At 35.8% G+C, this 9141-nt stretch overlaps 1 pseudogene; it reads left to right on the forward strand.

The window, feature by feature from the left end:
• Positions 1-2040: 2040 nt before the first annotated feature.
• Positions 2041-2137, forward strand: LOC126021736 (uncharacterized; annotated as a pseudogene).
• Positions 2138-9141: the final 7004 nt, after the last annotated feature.

Here is a 9141-nt window from a genome sequence, read left to right on the forward strand (position 1 = left end):
TGGACATACAATGCTGAGTTTTCACTGGCAGAGAGAAAAAAAATTTATTTTATTTTTCTAGAAACTTACACACCTACTTGTAGTCCCATTCTCTAACATTTATGTTTTATTTCTTTTTCATCTGTAATGTCACAATCTGATACTTGCTTTTACCTTTAGTTAACCTAGTCTACAGGCCTTATGGACTTTAATTCTGGGTACATCCAGGACCCATCATTTAGCATGACTCTCTGGACCCACTCCAGTGTGAAGAGCAAAGAGGAGAAGTGGAGAAACCTATTTTCTCTTGGAGGGAAGAAGTTATGCAATCTGTCATATCAGAAAACTTCATTTCTTTCTATTTTCCACATGAAAATAAATATATTTGAAATCAAAGGAGAAAGTAGCCATTATGATTTCCTGAGCTAACACAATCTAATGTGATTTTTTAAACATATATATGATATATAATTTTCTAAATAAGTTTACAAATGTGATATTTGCAAACTTCTCTGAAAATATTTTCCATTTCCTCTGTTGAGAGTACAATTAGAAACCAGCAAGTAAAACCTGAAGTAAATTACACTGCTATAATTGGTACCATTTCTGTTGCATGTTGTGACATTGTTCCATTGTGTAGGAGGTAGGAAGAGTAATTACCCTAGATGAATTTTAATGCATGTTCATTCAATTATCCACCAAACATATGAATTATACTGCCAACATTCATGGAAAAAGAAAAAGTAATCATTGAAGTCCTATTGTTTTAAACCAAGGGAAATGCCTCTTGGTGACAATGCAGGTGGTAAAATACCATGTACAATCAAATTTTTACTATACATCACTTTGGAACATATTGAAATGCTGTCACATATGGTATCTCATTGTATTACATGCTGCTACTCTCAATGGTGTAGGTAAGCCACATTTCCAGATGGCAGAAGTAAATATGGACTCCCCATGATAAAAAAAAAATCACTAGGCAATTTCAGTTTTGGCATCCTGTATAATTGCTAAATAGCAAACAAAAATGAGAATACAGAGAAATTTTTGGAAAGTTTATTGATTGAATTTTTATGATTTCCTGACACAATAAGCAACAAATGAAGAGTATTTTGGTAAGTGAAAGTATTTGCATTTCGTGAAAACACTGGAGACGTAAAAAAGATAATAAAAGTAATTTCTAACCACACAATATAAAGTGCAAGATGTGTTCATGACTCTTTGCATGCATGAGTCATATACTAACACACTCTCTAAGGTATATCTATAGTTCACTTTCTCAATACCATTTATTCTATAGATGAGGGCTAACTATCATTGATCTAATATTTGAAAATAAAATGTGATAGTGGAATATTGTATAATTTTTAAACATCACCAAAAATTCTAAATAAACCAATAATAGAGATAAAGTTATATGTAGTGATGGAAAAAATAAATAACTGACAAAATGGTGTCCCACAGAGTGTGAAGATGTCTCTTTGGGTCTAATTTCCTTTATGACTGTGTTACTTAGTATATGTTGCCAGTAAATTTATACAACTCAGTCAAGAATCTAAAAATTGCTAAACTAAGTCCCAAAGAGATCTGTGTATATTCTGGCTAACGAGTAAAAAGAAAGTAAAATGCATTTTAAGTAACATGAAGGGTTTAACTTTATTCCATCTATCCAGACATTTTATACTTATTTAGAGAAAAGTAAAAACTCGCTATAGATTCATTTCATTTCTACTCTATGGTAGATTTCCCTTATGCCTTTTAGAAACTACTTGTGTAATAGAAAAACATCAATCTTTTTCTTTTATTTTTATTGGGTTTAATCTCGACCTCTCTTAAGTATTTACTTTATCATGGTATTGTTTCACATACAAAAATTAAGCGTTTTATTTAAAGAACTAGAAGTTATCATTTTGAATTATTATATATTTAATGATCTTTCAAGAATTACCCAACTATCTGATAATTTTTAAAATTAGTAATTTTTGCAATGAATGTATGTTTGTAAGCAAAAATCAAGCTTTAAGCTTTATATACTAGCTAAATAATCACTTTAAAACAGTGCTTGCTTCAGCAGCACATAAACTAAAATTGGAACAATACAGGGAAGATTAGCATGGCTCCTGTGAAAGGATAACACTTTAAAATAATTATTTATAGGGCTGGAGCACAGCTGGAAGGGCATTTGCTTTGCACACAGCTGACCCAGGTTTAATTGCCACCTCCCATATGGTCACCTAAGCCTGACAGAAGTGATTTCTGAGTGCATAGACAGGAGTAAACCCTGGGCACCGATTAGTGCTCCAAAAAATAATAAAAAATAGCAATTATTTTATGTATTAAATTTACATTTATTAAACTTTCAAGGATATTGGACTGTTTCTATACTATTTTACTTGCTATTTTATTTGTTATATTTTATAAACTTTAATATAGTATCAGATAACATTTACTTAATTTTTCTCCCATTTTTTACATTTTATATTTCAAAGTTTTTTATATATTTTGAGTCACACCCTGTGGTGCTCAGGGCTAATCTTTGCTCTGTGCTCACAAATTAGTTCTGGCAAGCTCAGGGGACCATCTGGGATGCAGGAGATTGAACCTGTATCGGCCAGGTGCAAGGCAAACATGCTACCAATTGTGCTATCACTCAGGCCAAATATATTCTAAGCATTAATTTTAAATATGCTAAAAATATAGCATAAATATACGAGAAGAGAAATTAAATTACATAAATGTATAAAAGAGAAAAAATACTATTTTAACATTAAGAAAAAACTCTGTAATAGTCAGTGATAACAAAGTGGGTAGGGCCTTTGCTTTGCATGTGGCCACACATGTTTTAATCCTTTAATCCATATGGTCTTCTGATTACTACCTGTGTTCAGGAATGACCCCTGAACACAGAACCAGAAGTAACCTGAGCTTTTTGTCTAGTGAAACTACCCAGATACCAAGCTAAGGATGCCATAATTGTAAATAGAGACAAGAAATGTAGTAAAATTAAAACATAGAAAGGACTGTTCTCTCTAACCCAAAGGACCAGGAAATAGGAAGCTTATGTATTTGGCAGAGAACCTTTAAAATTTCTGTTCTTGAGGCGCCAAACAATTCAACGAAAATTTTTGCCAAACATTCTGGAATTCCAACCAAGTCTGATGAGAAATTTCAACAAACATCTGTCCCTTCAGCAAGGACGCAGATTTCCCTTGTGGCACCTGCCAAGTCCAAATGAGTACAGGAACCTAACGCTGGCCCATTGTGAACAAGTAGTAGACTGGCATACATCGAGCCAACTAGGATCATTTTAGAATCCTGGTGCCAACCAGTAGAGATACAAGGTATTTCTGCACCCAACCCCATGCCATACAGCAGCAGCAAGAGAAATTTCTGTGCCCCTCTGGGGCCAAGAGCAGAGGAAGCCAGGAAGGCTTCCCTCAGAAACAGCTCAGATACAGCTGCTGCCCTTCTGCTTGTAGGTACTCAAAGCTACATGCAATTGGCAGCCTCTGGCCTTTCTGGCTTCAGCCAGTGTCTATTCAGATGGTGCTAAATAGAAAACAGAAGTTTATCCCTCCAGTTAACACTAACCTAGTATTTTCTTTCTTTTCCTAGACAGTAGAAGATGTTTGATAACAAAGGTTCATAGTATTCCAATTAACAATTTGTTATTAGGGAGAAGCACATTTTATATTGCTCAGGGCTTACTCCTACCTTTTCAATCAGGGATTACTCCTGGCTGGGCTTGGAGACCATATATGGGGCTAGGGATGGAAACAGTCACATGCAAAGGTAAGCTCCTTATCTGCAATACTATAACCTCAACTGTATCACAACTTTTTTTAAGAAAAAGTATTTTTTGTTTTAGGGCCACACCAGGTGGTGCTTAGGGGACCATATGGGATACTGGAAATCAAACACAAGTATGTTTTATTCAATGAAAGTGCTTTACCAATTGCTCTATCTGTCTGGTCCCCTACCATAACATCTTAATTTATTTATCTATAGTTGGGTATTTGGATTATTTCCACATATTGTTTATTGTATTAAGCATGGAGATGAATATTTGTGTACATATATTATTTCACAATAATTTATATTTTAGGAGTAGATATCAGGAAGTGCTATTACTGGGTTATATTAGAGTTCTATTCCTATGTTTATAGAAATATTCATATTACTTTTCACAGTGATGAATACACTAGTAATGGATATGAAATGATGTACATGGAAAAACATTATTAATAGTTTTTCAAACACTAGGATCTCAATAAAAATAAAATAAAAGGGGGTGCTAAAATAAAAATAAAACAAAGGAGCTGTAGCTGTAGCATAGTGGTAGGGAATTTGCCTTGCACATAGCTGAGCTAGGATGAACACGGGTTCAATCCACAGCATCCCATGTGGTCCCCCGAGCCAGAGGAAATTTCTGAGTTCAGAGCCAAGAGTAACCCCTGTGTGCTACCGGGTGTGACCCCCCCCCAAAAAAAAAACCCAAAAGTAATAAAGTAGTTAAAGTTTCAGAGAAGGGTCAAAGTATTTCAATTAATAGCCAAGATTTTCAGCATAATATATACAATTTTCTGATGCAAATTCCAAGAAACCTCCTCTTAAATGAAAATAGAACAATAGAAGATGAAACCATAATAGATGATTCCAGTGCTGGAGCAACCTAACCAGAATTTTATTGAAGTTGATTTAAAATGCTTCAATGACCAATCTTGGACATGCTTGAAACAAATCTATAATGAAATGTCTCTGCAAATAAGTACAAAGATGCAGTACATATTTGAACTGGAAAATACAACTACAGAGAAAAAAAGCCAAGTGCCATGGCTTATCAACACAATAGAGATTCCAATAAAAATTATTAGACTGGAAATAGAAAAATTAAAGTTACCCAACTTATCAGAGAAGAAATTAGAACAATGACAATAAGAACAACACAACAAGTGGGACATTGGTAACCATAAAAGGGGTCTGGCAATCAGAAATCATAGTCATAAGAATCAACCAAGCTATGCTCAGTTGAAAATCACCTGAGGAAGTTTTCCAAATTTGGCAAAGGACGCACAGTTTTATTCTTGCAACTCAGTGTAATCCACAAAGGAAAAAAACAAAACCACACTAAGGCATACCACACTCCAACTACTAAAAACTATGACAAATGACGTAAATAGACTTTGAATTTATAATCAGAAAATATAGAAAACAGGACAGATGGTACATATTTTTGTGAGATTGTGGTTTTAAAAGTTAGGCCAACCAACAACTAAGAAAAATACTAAACAGGTTTTCTAAAAAGAGTGGTATGATAAAAGAAAAGTTTTTCAGAAGACTGTAAAAATAATTGCAACAGGTATAATAAAACATAATAAAAAGCAAAATCAACAAAAATGCCAAATTGATATTGGTCTTAATATGACATTAACAAATCTTAACTTAAACATGCTAAGTATATTCTTAATAAAAAGACTGTCATAATAAATGAAATATAAATGTGCCCCAAATGCATGCTACGTAATTACACTATCTCAAAAGGCTAAATAAATGGTTTAACATAAAACTGAATATGAAGAAGTAGCCTACAATAATTTTTAATAGATCTTAAGAGAATTACCTCCAACATGAAACTAATATTCAGGAACAAAACTTGAAGTAATAAAAGAAGAAATATAAATTCTATGATTGTATATTGAAGAATTCATGCGATTTTTCTCAATCAAAGGTGAAATAATTTCACGTCCATCATTTTGGGAAACTCATTCCTTTAACTTTAAGGTCATCCCTCATCCTTTTCTTTCTCTCATATTTTCTAAATAAAACTATTTTTCTTCACTCTATCATGTAATAGAATAACTAGACATACAGAAAAAATAATGAATAAATTTAACATTTAACATTTGGTTAACTATATTAGCCAAAAGGGCCTGATTTCATTAAGCTGCTGCATTTAACAACATTATGATGCACATTACTTTCAAGTTCTCAAGGACATTTGCTAGTACAATTTGTGTACCTTAAAAACAAATAAAAGACAAGCAAACAGAAAAAGAAGCCTGAAGAGATAGACCAAGGGTTAAGGCAGTTGACTTGAATTCAAATAATCCAATTTCACTCCATGGTCTCCTGAACACCTTCTATTGTGGCAGAATCTCCAACAACCCCAAATTACAGCAAATAGAGAATAATTGAAATCATGTACATAATGCTCTGTACTTATAATGGGAACCAAATAAAGGGTCAGGGATTAAGGACAGATGACCTAAACAACAAACAAAAAACCCTTAGAAATGTGATAACACACTATTCTTTGTGCCTTGTCAACTTTCCCAGAAAATTAAAAATCTTTATGAATCTGTACAATTTATTAAAATAAATAATTATCTTTTAGTAAATGTGTTTATTAAAACCTTTATTAAAACTAAAATAAATTATTAGATTGTTATTAATACTTAATAAACTGGATATCTTTCCTTTTGTAGCAGTACAAAAATAATGTCAAAAAAAGAAAAGAGGGGCCAGAGGGTGGTGCAAGCGGTGAGGTGTCTGCCTTGTCTGTGGGAGCCTAGGACAGACCACGGTTCCATCCCCTGGAGTCCCATATGGCCTCCAAGCCAGGAGCGATTTCTGAGCGCAGAGCCAGGAGTAACCCCTAAGCGTCACTGGGTGTGGCCCAAATGGAAGGACGGAAGGAAGAAGGAAGGAAGGAAGGAAGGAAGGAAGGAAGGAAGGAAGGAAGGAAGGAAGGAAGGAGGAAGGAAGGAAGGAAGGAAGGAAGGAAGGAAGGAAGGAAGGAAGGAAAGGAGGGAGGGAGGAAGGAAGGAAGGAAGAAGGAAGGAAGGAAGGAAGGAAGGAAGGAATGGAAGGAAGGAAGGAAGGAAGGAAGGAAGGAGGGAGGGAAGGAAGGAAGGAAGGAAAGGAGGGAGGAAGGAAGGGAGGAAGAGAGGGAGGGAGAGAGGGAGGGAGGGAGGGAGGGAGGGAGGGAGGGAGGGAGGGGAAGAAGGAAGGGAGGGAGGAGGGAAGTAGGAGAGGGAAGGGAGGGGAAGGGAGGGGGACAGAAGGGAGAGTGGAGGGGGAAGAAAGGGGGAGAGAGGAAGGAGAGGAGAGAGAGGGAGGGGAGGAATGGGGAGGAAGGAAGGAGAGGAAGAAAGAGAGGAGAGGAAGCAGAGAGGGAGGGTAAGAAACGGAGGAAGGAGAGGGAGGGAAGAAGAGAGAGAAGAAAGTGAAGGGAGGGAGGGAGGAAGGGAGGATGGATAGATGGAAACAAGGAAGGAAAGAAGGAAGGAAGGAAGAAGGAAAAAGGAAGGAAGGAAGGAAAAGAAAGAAAGAAAAAAAAGAAAGAAAGAAAGAAAAAGAAAGAAAGAAAGAAAGAAAGAAAGAAAGAAAGAAAGAAAAAAGAAAGAAAAAAGAAAAAAGAAAGAAAGAAGAAAGAAGAAAGAAAGAAAACAAAAGAAAAGACAGGGAGGGGAGTGTGCAAGAGGGAGTTATGAAGTGGGGAAAGAGAGACAGGCAGGCGAACTTGAGAGAGTCAAGAGGGCATCAAGGAGGGTGAGAAGGAAACTTGACATGGTGGCAGGACAAACACACAAGTGAAGATTGTTATGCATTGTATGACTGTAACTCAATCATAAGAAGCTTAATCTGTGGGAAAAACAACTTTATTATAAACAAGCTTGTAACCATGGTATTTAAATTAAAAAAAATAAAAATCTTCAAAATCTTCAAAATATCTTTATTAAACTGAGGAAGGGACAATAGTGCAGAGGTTTGGTTTTGCCCCTTTGGCAAAAGCCAAGCAATAAATGCCCCCCCCCCCCATCTTCCAAGCATCATCAGTTAAAACCCAAGAGATCCCTGATACAAGAGTACGTTCCTAATGGCTCATTCCCTTAACACTGAACTGTTGCTAGTCCAGTTTTCAGAGAATACCCAGGAATGGCTCATGTGACCTTGATCAATGTTTGTTAGTAGGTACCCTGATCATCTCCAGAAAATAAAACAGGTGGGAATGTAACCTGAATTATTTTGTACAACATTGTTATTCTGATGCTATACCCATATAAAGAAAGAACAAAGTATTTTGTTTTTTTTTAATATAATTTTTATTTTGATCATAGTGGCTTACATATTGTTGACAATAATATTTTAGGTACATATTTACATAAAATCAGGGGGGGGTCCCATCACCAAATTGTCCTCCCTACGCCTCCGTTTTTGTCCTACCTCCCATATCCTCTTCCCTCACCCCCAGGGTTGCTAGAATATGTGGTCTCCTCTGTATCTAGCCTACTATTTAGTAGTCTTGCATCTGTTTGTTCCTGGTGTCTCCCTTATTTCCCCCTCTAACTGGGGGGCAGGACTAGCTAGTTCAAGTTACGTGGTTTTGTTTGAAGAAGAGAAAAGTAATAAACTGGGGTAAAAGTCTAATACGCCGAAAATAAGCGGAATTCTTCTAGAAGCTCTCATCATCGGTTTGAAAGACGAAGGAGAGAAAAAAGGTGAAACATTCCACCAGTACAAAAAAAAAAGTGTCAAATATCCAGTGAGGACTCCAACAATAATGATAAGCACCAAAAAACAAACAAACAAAAACAAAACAAAACAAAAACAAAAAACCCACCATGGTCTTGATATAAGAAACATGGCATAGCATATAAAGAAAGAACAGAAAGGAAGAGAAAGAATAAGTATAACTGGGGACAACAACTTCAATAATCACACCCAAACAGAGAAATTGACCAAAAATAGGTAAATAAAAATAATAATAATAAATGAAGAAAAATAATATAAAAAAAACAATGTTTTGTGCTTTTGTTTTTTCCCTCCTGCCCTGGCACAGTAAATATTGGGGTCATTCGAAAAGGAATTCACTTGGCCTAAGAGATATGGGGTTTCTCTGCCCTTCGAGTGTATTGTCATGTGATCAACTATAGACTCTGTTCAGGATCATTTACTCTCCCGGTGGTGCTTTTGTGGTGTTTGGAAGACCTCTGCTCTGTCCTGGGTGATACAATCAGGCCTCTGTGTCTAGGGATCTCAGTATCTGCACAGATCCAGGGGTGGGATTTATGATGAAGTCAGTCTTTGTGGTTCTAGAAGTTCTGTTCCGTCAGTGTCATTTTAATCTATCTTCTGTGGTTGGTGATCTTGGTCTTT

The sequence above is a fragment of the Suncus etruscus genome, chromosome 10, assembly GCF_024139225.1.
Source record: "Suncus etruscus isolate mSunEtr1 chromosome 10, mSunEtr1.pri.cur, whole genome shotgun sequence".
Classification (NCBI taxonomy): domain Eukaryota; kingdom Metazoa; phylum Chordata; class Mammalia; order Eulipotyphla; family Soricidae; genus Suncus; species Suncus etruscus.